This window comes from Eschrichtius robustus, chromosome 11 (genome assembly GCF_028021215.1).
Source record: "Eschrichtius robustus isolate mEscRob2 chromosome 11, mEscRob2.pri, whole genome shotgun sequence".
Taxonomy (NCBI): Eukaryota; Metazoa; Chordata; class Mammalia; order Artiodactyla; family Eschrichtiidae; genus Eschrichtius; species Eschrichtius robustus.
The window spans coordinates 30,000,041-30,020,109 of NC_090834.1; the positions used below are offsets into that span (position 1 = coordinate 30,000,041).

The 20,069-nt window shown below is 36.0% G+C and overlaps 1 protein-coding gene across 1 annotated transcript in view; it reads right to left on the reverse strand.

Moving 5' to 3' along the window:
- The window catches only part of CWF19L2 (CWF19 like cell cycle control factor 2), a 185,861-nt gene that overhangs the window by 77,944 nt on the left and 87,848 nt on the right, over positions 1 to 20,069 (reverse strand). The window lies entirely within an intron of this gene.

The following is a 20,069-nucleotide window of genomic DNA, read 5'->3' on the forward strand; positions in this document are numbered from 1 at the left end:
ACCAGATAAACTTAATTGATACTTATAGGACATTCCATTCGAAAGCAGCAGAATACACTTTCTTCTCAAGTGCACGTGGAACATAATCCAGAATAGCTCACATCTTGGGTCACAAATCAAGCCATGGTAAATTTAAGAAAATTGGAATCATATCAAGCACGTTTTCCTCCCATAACACTAAGAGATAAGAAATCAATTACATGAAAAAACTGTAAAAAGCACAAACACATGGAGGCTAAACAGTATGCTACTAAATAACCAATAAATCACTGAAGAAATAAAAGAGGAAATCAAAAAATACCTAGAAACATATGACAATGAAAACACAATGACCCAAAACCTATGGGATACAGCAAAAGCAGTTGTTAACAGGGAAGCTTATAGCAATACAATCTTACCTCAAGAAACAAGAAAAATCACAAATAAACAACTGAACCTTATATCTAAAGCAACTAGAGAAAGAAAAACAAACAAAACACGAAGTTAGTAGAAGGAAAGAAGCTATAAAATCAGAGCAGAAATAAATGAAATAGAAACGAAGAAAACAATACCAAAGATCAATAAAACTAAAAGCTGGTTCTTTGAGAAGATAAAAAAAATTGATAAACCTTTAGGCAGTCTCTTCAATAAAGAACAGGAGAGGACTCAAATCAATAAAATTAGAAATGAAAAAGGAGAAGTAACAACTGACACCACAGAAATACAAAGGATGGTAAGAGACTACAAGAAGCAACTATACACCAATAAAATAAAATGGACAACCTGGAATAAATGGACAAATTCTTAGAAAGCACAACTTTACAGACTAAACCAGGAGGAAATAGAAAATATAAACAGACCAATGACAAGTGATAGGATTGAAACTGTGATTAAAAATCATCCAACAAAAGTCCAGGACCGAATGGCTTCACAGGAGAATTCTACCAAATATTTGGAGAAGAGCTGACACCTACCCTTCTCAAACTCTTCCAAAAAACTGCAGAGGAAGGAACACTCCAAAACTCATTCTAAGAGGCTACCATCACCCTGATACCAAAATCAGACAAAGATATCACAAAATAAGCAAATTAAAGACCAATATCACTGATGAATATAGACACAAAAAACTACCAAAGAGAATCCAACAACACATTAAAAGGATCATACACAAATCAAGTAGGATTCGTCCCAAGGATGCAAGGATTCTTCAGTATATGCAAATCAATCAATGTGATACACCATATTAACAAATTGAAGAATAAAAGCCATGTTATTATCTCAATAGATGCAGGAATAGCTTTTGACAAAATTCAACATCCATTTATAAAAACTATCCAGAAAGTGGGCATAGAGGGAACCTACCTCAACATAATAAAGGCCATATACAACAAACCCACAGCAAACATCATTCTCAATGATGAAAAAATAAAAGCATTTCCTCTAAGATTACAAAAAAGACAAGGATGTCAACTCTTGCCACTTTTGTTCAACATAGTTTTGGAAGTACTAGCCATGGCAATCAGAGAAGTTAAAGAAATAAACGGAATCCAAATTGGAAAAGAAGAAGTAAAACTGTCACTGTTTGCAGATGACGTGGTACTCTACATACAAAATCCTAAAGATGCTACCAGAAAACTACTGGAGCTCATCAATGAATTTGGTAAAGTTGCAGAATACAAACTCTTGCATTCCTATACACTAACAACGAAAGATCAAAAAGAGAAATTAAAGAAACAATCCCATATCCCACTGCATCAAAATGAATAAAATACCTAGGAATAAACCTACCTAAGGAGGCAAAAGACCTGTACTCAGAAAACTATAAGATACTGATGAAAGAAATCAAAGATGACACAAACAGATGGAGAGATATACCATGTTCTTGGATTGGAAGAATCAATATTGTCAAAATGACTGTACGGCCCAAAGTAATCTACACATTCAATGCAATCCCTATCAAATTACCAACAGCATTTTTCACAGAATTAGAACAAAAAATTTTACAATTTGTATGGAAACACAAAAGGCCCCAAATAGCCATAGCCAAAGCAATCTTGACAAAGACAAATGGAGCTGGAGGAATCAGGCTCCCTGACTTCAGACTATTATACAAAGGCACATTAATCAAGACAGTATAGCACTGGCACAAAAACAGAAATACCGTTCAGTGGAACAGGATAGAAAGCCCAGAGATAAACCCACGCACCTATGGACACCTAAACTATGACAAAGGAGGCAACAATACACAATGGAAAAAAGACAGTCTCTTCAATAAGTGGTGCTGGGAAAACTGGACAACTACATGTAAAAGAATGAAATTACAACATTCTCTACCACCATACACAAGAATAAACTCAAAATGGATTAAAGACATAAATGTAATAAGGCCAGACACTACAAAACTCTTTGAGGAAAACATAGGAAAAACACTCTTTGACATAAATCGCAGCAATATTTTTTTTGATCCACCTCCTAGACTAATGCAATAAAAACTAAATTAAACAAATGGGATCTAATTAAACTTGAAAGCCTTTGCACAGCAAAAGAAACCATAAACAAGACGAAAAGATAACCCTCAGAACGGGACAAAATATTTATTTGCAAACAACGATTAATCTCCAAAATATACAAATAGCTCATGCAGCTCAATATCAGAAAAACAAATAACCCAATCAAAAAATGGGCAGAATATCTAAATAGACATTTCCCCAAAGAAGACATACAGATGGTCAAAAAGCACATGAAAAGATGCTCAACATCACTATTATTCGAGAAATGCAAATCAAAACTCCAATGAGGTATCACCTCACACTGGTCAGATGGCCATCATCAAAAAATCTACAAACAATAAATGCTGCAGAGTCTGTGGAGAAAAAGGAATCCTCCTACACTGTTGGTGAGAATGTAAACTGGTGCAGCCACTATGGAAAACAGTATGGAGGTTCCTTAAAAAACTAAAAATAGAACTACCATATGACCCAGCAATCCCACTCCTGGGCATATACCCAAAGAAAACCATAATTCAAAAAGATACATGCACCCCAGTGTTCACTGCAGCAGTATTTACAGTTGCCAGACATGGAAGCAACCTAAATGTCCATCAACAGAGGAACGGATAAAGAACATGTGGGTACATATATACAATGGAGTATTATTCAGCAATAAAAAAGAACAAAATAATGCCATTTGCAGCAACATGGATGGACCTAGAGTTTGTCACACTGAGTGAAGTCAGACACAACCATACAATATCACTTATTTGTGAAATCTAAAAAACAAAAAAAAGGTACAAATGAACTTATTTACAAAACAGAAGTAGAGTCAGTATGTAGAAAACAAACCTATGATTACCGAAGGGGAAAGGTGGGGAGGGAGGAATAAATTAGCAGATTGGAATTAACATATACACAGTATTATATATAAAATAGATAACTCATAAGAACCTGCTGTATAGCACAGGGAACTCTATTCAATACTGTGTAATGGCCAATAGAGGAAAGGAATCTAAAAAAAAAAAAAAAAAAGTGGATATATGTGTATGTATAACTGAATCACTTTGCTGTACACCTGAAACTAACACAACATTGTAAATCGATATACTCCAATAAAAATTGAAAGAAAAATAAAATAGTCTGGCATACACATAGTCTGACAATTACCGCATTACATAATAGTGAACTCACAATAAGAATCAGATTGACAGTGTTAAAAGTCAATAATCAATAATAGTGAAAATGCTATTTGAAATACTTTAAATCACCAGTCAAGTACCTAGCTTTATGTACAAAATGCCATTAACTAATTAACTATTAATGTTTCTCTATGGCCTTCTAAGGCCCTCAGTTAATTCCTCAATTTCTTTCCAGAGAATGACTATGCAACTCTCCCCACTCAAGTGCCCAGGGAGTATAATAATGTACTTCCCTTCTTTGCCAGCAATGCAAACAAAACTTAAAAGATACTGCATCATTACAGAGCGGCTATTTAATTGTTTACTGCAAATGAGCTGAATTTCCTGCACTATTAAAAAGAAAAAAAGTATAGGGCTGAATTCCATTAGGTTTAATGACCCATGATGTAACTCCATTGAAGGATTATTAACAAGGTAGAAATTACAGAAGGGCAGATCAGGATCTAATACATTAAAGAATTAGGACTAGATTTGTCCTGATATAGAACTGCAATCTTCCAAAACTCAATGGCTCTCATCACTCAGAGTCCATGCACAAGTTAGATGGAAATACTATATAGCTGAGTTATAGTTTAAATAAGGAATCTACAGCACTGGAAAGGCCAGTCTAGAGGATTTCAAAGTTCATGGGCCATTTTTAAGATTTACAATAGAAAACTATGGGGAGGGCTCCAATCAAGATGGTGGAATAAAGGACACGGAGCTCATCTACTCCCACTAATACATCAAAAATACATCCACATGTGGAACAATTCACACAGTGTACCTGCTGAAAGCCGGCAGAAGATCTCAGACATCCAAAATTGCAAGAAAGATTATCACATAACTGAGTAGGATGAAAGAAATAAGAAAAGGAATCTGGACGGGACCTGTGCCCCGGGAGGGAGCTATGAAACAGGAAAGGTTTCTGCACCCTGGAAAGCCTCTTCACAGGTAGGGCGATCAGCCAGGACAGAAAGGGAGCTTCAGAGGCTCGGAGGAGAGTGAAGCAGCTGGTCTGTGGAAGGCAGAACAGAGAGAGATGAACCAGCACAGATGGTCCATGCCACCTCACTGCATTGCCCAGCCTGAGACACGCCTTTGCTAGTGCATGCAGGGGCAGGGTGCTGAAACTCAGGCTTCAGAGGACACACCAGGGGAGAGGACTAAGGTTGGCTGAACAAAGACAGCCTAAAGGGACTGAAGCATGGTATGGGCTTCAACTGGGGGGTTATATGTGGAAGAAGCCTGGGCCCACCATAGAAGCGAAGTGCCACTGTTAATGGATTTGTGAAGAGAGGGGCAGGGCCCACCATAGAAGCCTCTTTCTTGGCATATTCAAAGCAGTCCTGGCACCTCCACTAGAAGCTCTGGGAATGCACAAGCTCCAGCAGGTTGCCCACATGCAGAGGCAGGGCTGAAATCAGAGCCCATACCCAGGGGCCACACAATCTAGGAAACAGGGCTGAAAGCTGAGCCCTCTCCTCGCTGCTGTGTGATCTGCAGATTTACAATGCAGCCACTGGGCCCTTTGCGAACTCAGTGCCTGCCAGACATCCGAGTGGACGATGGGTGTTCATGTCTGGTGTTAGCAGCTGTGGGTTTTGCAGGTGAATGCACAAGGAGGGAGGACTGGAGTCTGGGCTGCTTCCATAGCTCCCATAGCAGGTCCAGGTGCACCGCTACTGCAGTTCTAGTACCTGACTTCAGCAGATCTGTGCCTACGGACCTGTGCTGTTGGCTTTGTGAACACAGCACCTGAGGGACACCAGTGCTGATTGCATGCATTCCTACAGCTGAGGCAGGGCCAAGGGCAGTGCCAACAACAGTGTGCTTTGTGAACCCGCACAATGGGTGACAGGTGACACCACAGAGCCCACTCCTGAGTGGACAGCTCCGGTGAAGGAATACTCAGTGGCTACTTTCCCAGAAGGAATGCTACAGTCCCGCCTACCTCACAGTGCACTTAAGAAATGGACCTGGGGGCTTCTACTCTAACATTTGGAGAGCAAAGACCCTGCTCCTGACAGGGCTGTGACAACCACAGAGGAAAGAGGAGGCCCTGAAAATATCTACTGCAGGCTCTCTCTGATCACCACAACAGCAGTCACACCCGCTAACAAGGGGCTAATGGCCAGCACACACTGAGGAAATAAGTGACAAGCATCCATACTAAAAACAGACCTTGCACCAAAAATATTAAACTCACACAGACTACACAGGAATGCTACCACATAAAAATAGTCCTCGAAGACCACACTACATAACTGTTTCTCCTAAACTCATAGAGTAAGAGAAATATAAGTAAAATGAAGAAGCAGAAGAACCAATCCCGATTAAAAGATCAAGAGAATTCCCCTGAAAGAACAAACAATGAAACATACCACTCAAATATAACAGACTCTGAGTTCAAAAAGGAGATAATAAAAATACTGAAGGAATTAAGAAAAGCCGTCAATAGAAATGCAGGTTACTGTAAAAAGGAACTAGGAACTATAAAGAGGAACCAAAAAAAATTAGAAAATTCATTTGCCAAGATGAAAGCTGAACTAAAGGCAATAAACAGCAAATTGAATGATGCAGAAGAACGAATAAGGGATCTGGAAGATGGAATAATGGAAATCACCCAATCAGAACAGCAAATAGAAAGACACTGAAAAAAAAAAAATGAAAGCAATATATGAGACCTATGGGATAATATAAAGTGTTCCTATCTTCACACAATAGGGATCCCAGAAGGAGAAGAAAGAGAAAAGAGGATCAAAAATGCATCTGAAGAAATTATGGCTGAAAACATCCCAAACCTAAATAAGGAAACAGATATCCAGGTAGAGAAGCACAGAGGGTCCCAAATAAGAGGAACCCAAACAGATCTACAACAAGACATATTTTATAATTAAAATGGCAAAAGATAAAGATAAAGAGAGAATTCTAAAAGTAGCAAGAGAAAAACAAAGAGTTAATTACAAGGGAACCCCCATAAGGCTATCAGCTGATTTCTCTACAGAAATGTTGCAGGCCAGAAGGGAGTGGCAAGATATATTCAAAGTCCTGAAACGGAAACACCTGCAACTTAGGATACTCTACCCAGCAAGATTATCATTTAGAATAGAAGGAGAGATAAAGAATTTCTCAGGGACTTCCCTGGTGGCGCAGTGGTTAAGACTCTGTGCTCCCAATGCAGGGGGCCTGGGTTCGATCTCTGGCCAGGGAACTAGATCCCACATGCATGCCACAACCAAGAGTTTGCATGCCACAACTAAGGAGCCTGCATGCCACAAAGACAGCAAGCCGCAACTAAGGAGCCCGTGAGCTACAACTAAGGAGCCTGCCTGCCGCAACTAAAGGAGCCCACATGCTGCAACTAAGGAGCCAGTGAGCCACAACTAAGCAGCCCACAAGCCGCAACTAAGGAGCCCACCTGCCACAACTAAGACCCGGCACAACAAAATAAATTTAAAAAAAAAAATTTCTCAGGCAAGCAAAAACAGAAAGAATAGCAATACTAAACCTATTCTAAAAATAAGAAATACTGAAAGGTCTTCTCTAACTACAAAAAAGCTAGAATCTACAGGAAAGAGAAAAATGATAATTAGAAAGTAAATCACTTAAATAAGCCAGTACACAGATTTTTTAAAAAATCAAAAATTTTGTAAAAGCAGTTAACTACAATGAACAGCAAAAGGATAATCGTGAAGATGTAAAAGAGGACATTAAAATCATAAACTGTGGAAGAGGAGAGTAAGAAAATATAGTTTTTTGGGTTTTTTTTAAGAACGTGTTTCAGCCTATATGACTACCAGTCTAAAGCAAGTAGATATAGAAATTGGTTAACATACTTGAAAAACAGGGCAGCCACAAATCAAAAACATAATAGATTCAGCAAAACCGAAACGAAGAGCACTTAAGTACAATATAAAAGGAAACCATTAAATCACAGAAAAAAACCAAAAAGATAAAGAAAGGGACAAAGAAGAAATATAAAATCAACAGGAAAACAAGGTTGAAAAGAGCAATAAATACATACCTATAAATAATTATCTTAAATGTCCATGGACTAAATGCTCCAATCAAAAGACACAGAATGGCTGACTGGGTAATGAAACAAGAGCCTACAATAAACTGCCTACAAGAAACCAACTTTAGGGCAAAGGACACACATAGACTGAATGTGATGGGATGGAGACAGATATTTCATGCAAACATAATGGCAGGAAAGCGGAGGTAGCAATAATTTTTTCCGACAAAATCAACTTTAAAACAATGGCCAAAAAGAGACATAAAGAAAGACACTACATAATGATAAAAGGATCAGTACAAGAAGAGGACATTACACTCATTAATATATATGCACTCAGTACAAGAGAACCCGAAGACATAAATACGAACAGACATAAAGGGAGAAACAGACAGGAATACAAAAATAGCATTAGAATTTAATACCCAACTCATATCACTGGACAGATCTTCCAGATAGAAATTCAATAAGGCAACAGAGATCCCAAATGATACAACAGAACAGCTAAACCTAATTTATATTTTCAGGACATTATATCCAAAAAACAAAAAAATTCTTTTCAACTGTGCATGGACCATTCTCTAGAATTGACCATCAACTAGGTCACAAAAGAAGCCTCAACAAATTAAAGAGGACAGAAATTATTTCAAGCACCTTTTCTGACAACAATGGCATGAAACTTGAAATCAAACACAGAATGAGAAATGGGAAAAAAAGAATTACATGGAGACTAAACAACATACTACTTAAAAACCAATGGGTCAATGACGAAATCAAGAGGAAATTAAAAAACACCTTAAGATAAATGACAATAAAAACATAACCATAGAAAATCAATGGGATGCAGCAAAAGCATTTCTTAGAGAGAAGTTCATAGCAATAAAGGCCTTCCTCAAAAAACAAGAAAAATCTTAAATAAACAACCTAACTTATCACCTAGAAGAATTAGACAACAAACAAACAATACCCAAAGTCAGCAGAAGGAAGGAAATAATAAACGTCAGAGAAGAAATAAATAAAATAGAGATTTTTTAAAAAGTAGAAAAAAATCAATAAAACCAAGAGCTGGTTCTTTGAAAGGATAAACAAAATCAACAAATCTCTGGCCAGCATCTTTAAGAAAAGAGAGAGGACACAAAAAAGCAAACAATAAATAAATAAAAGAGGAGAAATAACAACTGATATCGCAGAAATACAAAAAAAAAGTAAGGAAATACTATGAACAATTATATGCCAACAAATTGGACAACCTAGAAGAAATGGACAAGTTTCTAGAAACAAGGGGCCCAACAAAACTGAATCAAGAAGAAATAGATAATTTGAACAGACTGATGGAATTCTACCAGATATACAAATAAGAATTTATATACTGATTCTTCTCCAATTCTTCCAAAAGACTGAAGGGAAGAAACACTCCCAAAGTCATTCTATGAAGCCACGATCACCCTAATAACCAAAATCAGACAAAGACACTACCAAAAAAGAAAATTACAGGCCAATATCTTTGATGAATACAGATGCAAAAATTCTCAACAAAATACTAGCAAACCAAATCCAACAACACATAAAAAAGATCATACACCACAACCAAGCTGGATTCACCCCAGGGTAACAAGAATGGTTCAACATACACAAATCAATCAATGTGACAGACCACCACAACAAAAAAAGACAACAACCACATAATCATCTTAATAGATGCAAAAGAAGCATCTGGTAAAATTCAACATACATTCATGACAAAAACTCTTACAAAAGTGGGAATAGAGGGAACATATCTCAACATAATAAAAGCTATTTATGAAAAACTCACCACCAATAATACTCAAAGGTGAAAAGATGAAAGCGCTGCCACTAAAATCTGGAACAACACAAGGATGCCCACTCTCACCACTTCTATATAACATAGTATTGGAAGTCCTAGCCACAGCTATCACACAAGAAAAAGAAATGAAAGGCATACAAATTGGAAGGGAAGAGGTAAAACTGTCACTATATGAAGAAGGTACTATATATAGAACACTCAAAAGACTCCACACAAAAACTGCTAGAAATGATAAATGAATTCAACAAGGTAGCAGGATACAAAATTAATATGCAGAAATCTGTTGTATTTCATTACACTAACAATAAAATAAAGGGAAATTTAAAAAAAATTTCCTCTTAAAATCACATCAAAAAAAAAAAAAAAAAGACTTAGGAATAAACCTGATCAAGGATATGAAAAGATTTATAAGCTAAGAACTTTAAAAAATTACTAAAGGAAATTGAAGATGATTCAAAGAAGTGGAAAGACATCCCATACTCTTGGATTGGAAGAATTAATACTGGTAAAATGGCCACACTACATAAAGCAGTCTACATATTTAATGTGATCCCTATGAAATTACACATGAAAGTTTTCAGAGAACGAGAACAAATAATCCTAAAATTGATATGGAACCATAAAAGCCCCAGAACTGTCAAAGTATTCCTGAGGAGAAAGAACAAAACAAGATGCATAACCCTCCCAGACTTCAGAAAATACTACAAAGCTACAGTAATCAAAACAGCGTTGTATGGGCACAAAAACAGACATACGGATCAATGGAACAGAATAGAGAGCCCAGAAATAAACCCATACACCTATGGCCAATGAATCTTCAACAAAGTAGGCAAGAATATACAGTGGAGAAAAGACAGTCTCTTCAGCAAGTAGCATTGGGAAAGCAGGACAGCTGCATGTAAATCAACAAAGGTAGACCACACCCTCACACTATACACAAAAATAAACTCAAAATGGCTCAAAGACTTAAATATATGACATGACAGCATAAAACTCCTAGAAGAAAACATAGGCAAAACATTCTCTGACATATATCATACAAATGTTTTCTTAGGTCACTCTCCCAAGGCAACAGAAATAAAAGCAAAAATAAACAAATGGGACCTAATCATACTTACAAGTTTTTGCGCAGCAAAGGAAACCATAAACAAAATAAAAAGGCAACCTACAGAATGGGAGAAAATAAGTGCAAGTGATGCAACAGACAAGGGCTTAATTTCCAAAATACAGAAATAGCACATAAAACTCAATAACAAAAAAACAAAAAACCCAATCAAAAAGTGGACAGAAGACCTAAATAGACATTTCTCCAAAGAAGATATACACCCCATCAAGCCTCTTATATAGCCTCATCCACCAGAGGGCAGGCAGCAGAAGCAAGAAGAACTACAATCCTGCAGCCTGTGGAACAAAAACCACATTCACAGAAAGATAGACAAGATGAAAAGGCTATATACCAGATGAAGGAACAAGATAAAACCCAAGAAAAACAACTAAATGAAGTGGAGATAGGCAACATTCCAGAAAAAGAATTCAGAATAATGATAGTGAAGATGATCCAGGACCTTGGAAAAACAATGGAGGCAAACATCGAGAAGATGCAAGAAATGTTTAACAAAGACCTAGAAGAATTAAAGCACAAACACAGATGAACAATACAATAACTGAAATGAAAACTACACTAGAAGGAATCAACAGCAGAATAACTGAGGCAGAAGAAAGGATAAGTGACCTGGAAGACAGAATGGTGGAATTCACTGCTGTGGAACAGAATAAAAAAAAAAGAATGAAAAGAAATGAAGACAGCCTAAGAGACCTCTGGGACAACATTACACACAACAACATTCGCATTATAAGGGTCCCAGAAGGAGAAGAGAGAGAGAAAGGACCAGAGAAAATATTTGAAGAGATCATAGTTGAAAACTTCCCTAACATGGAAAGGAAATAGACACCCAAGTCCAGGAGGCAAAGTGAGTCCCATACAGGATAAACCCAAGGAAAAACACGCTGAGACACATAGTAATCAAACTGGCAAAAATTAAAGACAAAGAAAAATTATTGAAAGCAGGAAGGGAAAAACTATAAATAAGATACAAGGGAACTCCCATAACGTTAACAGCTGATTTCTCAACAGAAACTTTACAAGCCAGAAGGGAGTGGCATGATATACTTAAAGTGATGAAAGGGAAGAATCTAAAACTAAGATTACTCTACCCGGCAAGGATCTCATTCAGATTAGATGGAGAAAGCAAAAGCTTTATAGACAAGCAAAAGCTAAGAGAATTCAGCACCACCAAACCAGCTCTACAACAAATGCTAAAGGAACTTCTCTAAGTGGGAAACACAAGAGAAGAAAAGGACCTATAAAAACAAACCCAAAACAATTAAGAAAATAGTCAAAGGAACATGCATATCAATAATTACCTTAAACATAAATGGATTAAATGCTCCAACCAAAAGACACAGGCTTGCTGAATGGATACAAAAACAAGACCCATATATATGCTGTCTACAAGAGACGCACTTCAGACCTAGGGACACGTACAGACTGAAAGTGAGGGGATAGAAAAAGATATCCCATGCAAGTGGAAATCAAAAGAAATCTGCAGTACATTTACTCATATCAAATAAAATAGACTTTAAAATAAAGAATGTTACAAGAGACAAGGAAGGACACCACATAATGATCAAGGGATTAATCCAAGAAGAAGATATAACAATTATAAACATATATGTACCCAACATAGGAGCATCTCAATACATAAGACAACTGCTAACAGCTATAAAAGAGGAAATCGACAGTAACACAAAAATAGTGGGGGACTTTAACAACTCACTTACACCAATGGACAGATCATCCAAAATGAAAATAAATAAGGAAACAGAAGCTTTAAATGACACAATAGACCAGATAGATTTAATTGATATTTATAGGACATTCCATCCAAAAACAGCAGATTACACTTTCTTCTCAAGTGCGCACAGAACATCCTCCAGGATAGATCACATCTTGGATCACAAATCAAGCCTCAGTAAATTTAAGAAAATTGAAATCCTATCAAGCATCTTTTCTGACCACAACGCTATGAGATTAGAAATGAACTACAGGGAAAAAAACGTGAAAAGCACAAACACATGGCGGCTAAACAATACGTTACTAAATAACCAAGAGATCACTGAAGAAAGCAAAGAGGAAATCAAAAAATACCTAGAGACAAATGACAATGAAAACACGACGATCCAAAACCTATGGGATGCAGCAAAAGCAGTTCTAAGAGGGAAGTTTATACCTATACAAGCCTACCTCAAGAAACAAGAAAAATCTCAAGTAAACAATCTAACCTTACAACTAAAGGAACCAGAGAAAGAAGAACAAACAAAACCCAAAGTTAGCAGAAGGAAAGAAATCATAAAGATCAGAGCAGAAATAAATGAAATAGAAACAAAGAAAACAATAGCAAAAATCAATAAAACTAAAAGCTGTTCTTTGAGAAGATACACAAAATTGATAAACCATTAGCCAGCCTCATCAAGAAAAAGAGGGAGAGGACTCAAATCAATTAAATTAGAAATGAAAAAGGAGAAGTTACAACAGACACCGCAGAAATACAAAGCATCCAAAGAGACTACTACCAGAAACTCTATGCCAATAAAATGGACAACCTGGAAGAAATGGACAAATTCTTAGAAAGGTATAAACTTTAAAGACTGAACCAGGAAAAAATAGAACATATGAACAGACCAATCACAGTAATGAAATTGAAACTGTGATTAAAAATCTTCCAACAAACAAATATCCTGGATCAGATGGCTTCACAGGTGAATTCTATCAAACATTCAGAGAAGAGCTCACACCCATTCTTCTCAAACTCTTCCAAAAATTTGCAGAGGAAGGGACACTCCCAAACTCATTCTATGAGGCCACCATCACCCTGATACCAAAACCAGACAAAGATACTACAAAAAAAGAAAATTTCAGACCAATATCACTGATGAATATAGATGCAAAAATCCTCAACAAAATACTGGCAAACCGAATCCAACAACACATTAAAAGGATCATACACCACAATCTAGTGGGATTTATCCCATGGAAGCAAGGATTCTTCAATATACGCAAATCAATCAATGTGATGCACCATATTAACAAATTGAGGAATAAAAACCATATGGTCATCTCAATAGATGCAGAAAAAGCTTTTGACAAAATTCAACACCCATTTATGATAAAAACTCTCCAGAAAGTGGGCATAGAGGGAACCTACCTCAACATAATAAAGGCCATATATGACAAACCCACAGCAAACATCATTCTCAACGGTGAAAAACTGAAAGCATTTCCTCTAAGATCAGGAACGAGACAAGGATGTCCACTCTCACCACTATTATTCAACATAGTTTTGGAAATCCTAGCCACGGTAATCAAACAAGAAAAAGAAATAAAAGAAATACAAATTGGAAAAGAAGAAGTAAAACTGTCACTGTTTGCAGATGACATGATACTATACATAGAAAATCCTAAAAATGCTACTAGAAAACTACTAGAGCTAATCAATGAATTTGGTAAAGTTGCAGGATACAAAATTAATGCACAGAAATCTCTTGCATTCCTATACACTAATGATGAAAAATCTGAAAGAGAAATTATGGAAACACTCCCATTTACCACTGCAACAAGAAGAATAAAATACCTAGGAATAAACCTTCCTAGGGAGACAAAAGACCTGTATGCAGAAAACTATAAGATACTGTTGAAAGATATTAAAGATGATACCAACAGATGGAGAGATATACCATGTTCTTGGATTGGAAGAATCAATATTGTGAAAATGACTATACTACCCAAAGGAATCTACAGATTCAAGGCAATCCCTATCAAATTACCAATGGCATTTTTTATGGAACTAGAACAAATCATCTTAAAATTTGTATGGAGACACAAAAGACCCCGAATAGCCAAAGCAGTCTTGAGGCAAAAAAATGGAGCTGGAGGAATCAGACTCCCTGACTTCAGACTATACTACAAAGCTATAGTAATCAAGACAATATAGTACTGGCACAAAAACAGAAACATAGATCAATGGAACAAGATAGAAAGCCCAGAGATAACCCCACGCACCTATGGTCAACTAATCTATGACAAAGGAGGCAAGAATATACAATGGAGAAAAGACAGTCTCTTCAATAAGTGGTGCTGGGAAAACTGGACAGCTACATGTAAAAGAATGAAATTAGAACACTCCCTAACACCATACACAAATATAAACTCAAAATGGATTCGAGACCTAAATTTAAGACCAGACACTATAAAACTCTTAGAGGAAAACAGCAAGAACACTCTTTGACATAAATCACAGCAAGATCTTTTCTGATCCAACTCCTAGATTAATGGACATAAAAACAAAAATAAACAAATGGGACCTAATGAAACTTAAAAGCTTTTGCACAGCAAAGGAAACCATAAAGAAGATGAAAAGACAACCCTCAGAATGGGAGAAAATATTTGCAAACGAATCAACGGACAAAGGATTAATCTCCAAAATATATAAACAGCTCATGCAACTCAATATTAAAGAAACAAGCAACCCAATGCAAAAATGGGCAGAAGACCTAAATAGACATTTCTCCAAAGAAGAGATACAGATGGCCAAGAAGCACATGAAAAGCTGTTCAACATTACTAATTATTAGAGAAATGCCAATCAAAACTACAATGAGGTATCACTTCACATCAGTTAGAATGGGCATCATCAGCAAATCTACAAACAACAAATGCTGGAGAGGGTGTGGAGAAAAGGGAACCCTCTTGCACTGTTGGTGGGAATGTAAACTGATACAGCCACTATGGACAACAGTATGGAGGTTCCTTAAAAAACTATAAATAGAATTACCATATGATCCAGCAATCCCACTACTGGGCATATACCCAGAGAAAACCATAATTCAAAAAGACACATGCACCCCAATGTTCATTGCAGCACTATTTACAATAGCCAGGTCATGGAAGCAACCTATATGCCCAACGACAGACAAATGGATAAAGAAGTTGTGGTACATATATATAATGGAATATTACTCAGCCATAAAAAGGAACGAAATTGAGTCATTTGTTGAGACATGGATGGATCTAGAGACTGTCATACAGAGTGAAGTAAGTCAGAAAGAGAAAAACAAATATCGTATATTAACGCGTGTATGTGCAACCTAGAAAAATGGTACAGATGAACCGGTTTGCAGGTCAGAAGTTGAGACACAGATGTAGAGAACAAACGTATGGACACCAAGGGGGCAAAACCGCGGTGGGGTGGGGATGGTGGTGTGCTAAATCGGGCGGTGGGGATTGACATGTATATACTGATGTGTATAAAACTAATGACTAATTAGAACCTGCAGTATAAACAAACAAACAAACAAAAAAAACAACTAATACTAAACTTTCTTTGGGTTATTTGTATGGAAATATGTTAACATGTTTCAGACATTACATGAAATTTCTAAAAATCTTATATATTCTGGTATAATGTTATAAGTCATAATTCTAGTTATTACTTTAAAATGTATATCTCAGAAATAAGAAAAAAAAAGAAGACATACAGATTGCCAATAGGCACAGGAAAAGATACTCAATGTTGCTAATTATTAGAGAAATGCAAATCAAGAGTACAATGAGGTACCACCTCACACCAGTCAGAATGGTCATCATTGAAAAATCTACAAATAAAAAATGCTGGACAGGGTGTGGAGAAATGGGAACCCTCCTACACTGTTAATGAGAATGTAAATTGGTGCAGCCACTACGGAAAACAGTATGGAGGTTCCTGACAAAACTGAAAATAGAGTTGCCATATGATCCAGCAATCCCAGTCCTGAGCATGTATCTGGACAAAACTGTAATTTGAAATGATACATGCACCCCTATGTTCATAGCAGCACTATTTACAATAGCCAAGACACGGAAGCAACCTAACTGGTTCATTGAGAGATGAATGGATAAAGAAGATGTAGTATATTTATACAATGGAATACTACTTAGCCATAAGAGAATGAAATAAAGCCATTTGCAGCAACATGGATGCACCCAGAGATTATCATACTAAGTGAAGCAAGTCAAAATGAGGATGACAAACATCATATATCACTTATATGTGGAATCTAAAATATGACACAAATGAACTTATTTATGAAACAGAAAGAGACTCATAGACATGGAGAACAGACTTGTCATTGCCAAGGGGGAGGGGGTATTGGGGAGGGATAGATGGGGAATTTGAGATTAGCAGATCCAAACTATTATATATAGAATGGATAAACAACAAGGTCCTACTGTACAGCACCGGGACCTATATTCAATATCCTATAATAAACCATAAAGGAAAATAATATGAAAAAGAAAACTATGGGGAACAAAATAAATCAGGGACATTCATAAAAGAAATATTTCAATTATTTTCTGATTGCTTACAATATGCCAAGCATTACCCTAGACACTATATATATGAACTGAAATAGCCCTTGTCCTAAACACTAAAAAGTTCAACTTCTAAAGGGTGAGAGAAATAAGCAAACCAACAATTACAAGTGCTGATGGTTTTTCACTAAATCCAAAAAGATATTCATAGATCACTGAATCAGGAGATTTACCCTATTCACACAATCTAACATTTCTAACAAATAAGCTAAGAAATGAAAGAACAATGTTTAATGCTCTATGAATGGGATTTTCTTTTCTCTGAAAGGGCAAAATTTCTATCAGAAGTATTTCAGGATTTTCCTCTAAAATATCAGCACATTTCTTTGTTGTAGTAAACAACTTTGTACTTTCATTTTTTAACAAACTACTTTGAAAGGTAGATAAACCAAGGCGCTGACCCTGATAGAATAAATGACTTTAATGGCATTCTTTGAATTCTCTGAAAGAGAATTCTTTCAGAATTGTTGGCAAAGGTTTGTTTTACATATATGCCTAGTAAAGCTTTAACTAAATGTGCAAGTGCCCTATCTCTGCAGAGAAGAATGAAATTTTCTTTTCTGGTCAAAGAATCCTCAGGATATAAGAACTTGCTGTATAGCACAGGGAACTCTACTCAGTATTCTGTAATGGCCTATATGGGAAAAGAATCTAAAAAAAAAAAAAAGAGTGGATATATGTATATGTATAACTGATTCACATTGCTGTACACCTGAAACTAACACAACATTGTAAATCAACTCTACTCCAAATAAATAAATAAATAAATAATACTTGTAACCAAAAAAATAAATAAAAAGCGATAACCTACCAGTATAGTTTCAGAAATTGCAGAAAGATACCCTTCCCTGGCCACCCTGTATAGCTGTCTATCCCACGTTACATCCACACACCACCATCCCCAAAAGAAAAACACTGCTGATACCTGTAATTCCTATAATTATCACTCCATTCGTTTGTATGAATTTAATAGGTGCTTTTTCACAGTTAAACTGTGAACATCCTAAGGGTGGGGGAATTGGAGGAAGGTGGTCAAAATGTACAAACCTCCAGTTACAAGAAAAATAAGTACTAGACATGTAATGCACAACATGATGACTATAGTTAACACGCTGTATGATATATGGGAAAACTGTTATGAAAGTAGATCCTAAGAGTTCTCATCACACTGATTTTTTCTTTTCTTTTTATTATATCTATATGAGATGATGGATGTTAACTAAACCTGTTGTGATAACCATTTCACAACATATGTAAATCAAATCACCATGCTGTACACTGTAAGCAGTGATGTATGTCAATTATTTCTCAATAAAACTAGGAAAAAATGTTAAAAAAAAAAAGAATCCATAGAATAAAAACCTTTATATTTGAAGCTTCAAAGGGTTATACAGTTTCCAAAAGAGACTCACAAATAGAAATTCTACTTTGAATACAACTTTGAATTCTACTTCCCTGAGTTATGAGATACAATGCTCAAAAGCTAGGAGGAGCTGAAAAACATAAAGAAATCAGTAATGGTATAGAGATATATGCACAAGGGATGAGATATAGTCTGTCAATACTCTACGATATCCTTAGAACAGTAGAAGAAATGTTATTTAATAGAAGATCTGCTTCAATTTTTTCAGATGAACTTTCAATTTCAAGAATCCCCTGAAATTCAGCCACAGTTTTAGAACCCTCTCATATAAAGTGACAAGTATCAAAAAAGAGATAAGTATAACAAGAATACAAATATATATAATTTGAAAAGACAAATTCCGTAGAGAATATTTTAAAAGTCTTTAAGTTTCAAAAGAGTAAAAGGTTATAACTGTTCAAAAGGATGAGAAAAAAAGACTTCATAATGGAGTAAAGACAAAATGAAAAGTGGATAGCCTCAAGAGGGTGATATCCAGCACAGATAATTAATAGCATATGTAAATGTCAAAGAAACATGTAGGTTACGTATAAAAAAGCTTTGGAGGTAAGGCTGGAAAATGGGGTTATACTTTGAAAGGATATACTGCAGGAAGGTCTAGTACTTAATATAGTTAGCACTAAGAAACCACATAAAATTTCAGAATACAAAAGTATTATGACCACAAAGACACTTGAAAAAATAAATCTGGCAAAAGTGTACACAGTATAACTAGTTTTAGCTATACTCTTTTAGTCCCTACTTTTTAATCCTACTTATATAGTTTCCCATTCTCAATTCCTTAATCTGTACAAGAAACTCCAAGTTATCCACTTTTTAAAAACATGACTAGCACAACTTAGTAAAAACAGCCTATTTCAAAAACATATTCTCTGTACTATTATCTAAGTCATTAATAATTGAAGCTTGAAAAAATTCTATGAAACCTGACTTCATAGATTCTCACCTCCTCTCACACTACCATTAAATTATATAAATTAATCTTTGAGAATAGTCCTTTAAAATCAGTTATAAACCACTCTATAAACCTCTCAACACTGTAATGCAACCAAACCAATCCTTTGCCTTTTTCTATCTACATTTACTCCTGTGGAGATTTCATGCAGTATCGTGAATTTAAACACCATTTATATGTTAATAATGCCCCAATTTCTATTTACAGTTCAGGTTTCTCTCAACTCCCAACTATATCCATCTGCCTACTTGATAGCTCTACTTGTTTCACATCTAAAAGACATACAAGCTCAATATACCCAAAACAGAACTTCTAATCTTAGCTCCAAACCTACTCTTTCTCCCACATCTCAAATAATGGCCATTCTATTCTTCTAGCTGCTCAGGTAAAAATCTCTGGAGTCTACTTTTCCTCTTCTCTTTAATCCATATTCCCCTCCCATCTAAACCATAATAAAAATCCTGTCTGCTCTCCTTCAAAATATACACAGAAAACATTTGTGCATATAAAAAATTTAATCACTTCTAACCATCTCTTCAGCTACTATCTTGGTCAAGGTCCACTATCGTTTCTTGTATGTATTATGGCAAAAGCTTAACTAGACCCTGTGTCTGACCTTATTCTCCCCCAATCTACTCTTAACAAAGAAGCCAGGATGGTCCTGTCAAAATACATTTTCTGCTCAAAAATCTTAAATAGCTTTACCTCTCACCCAGAATAAAAACCTATTGG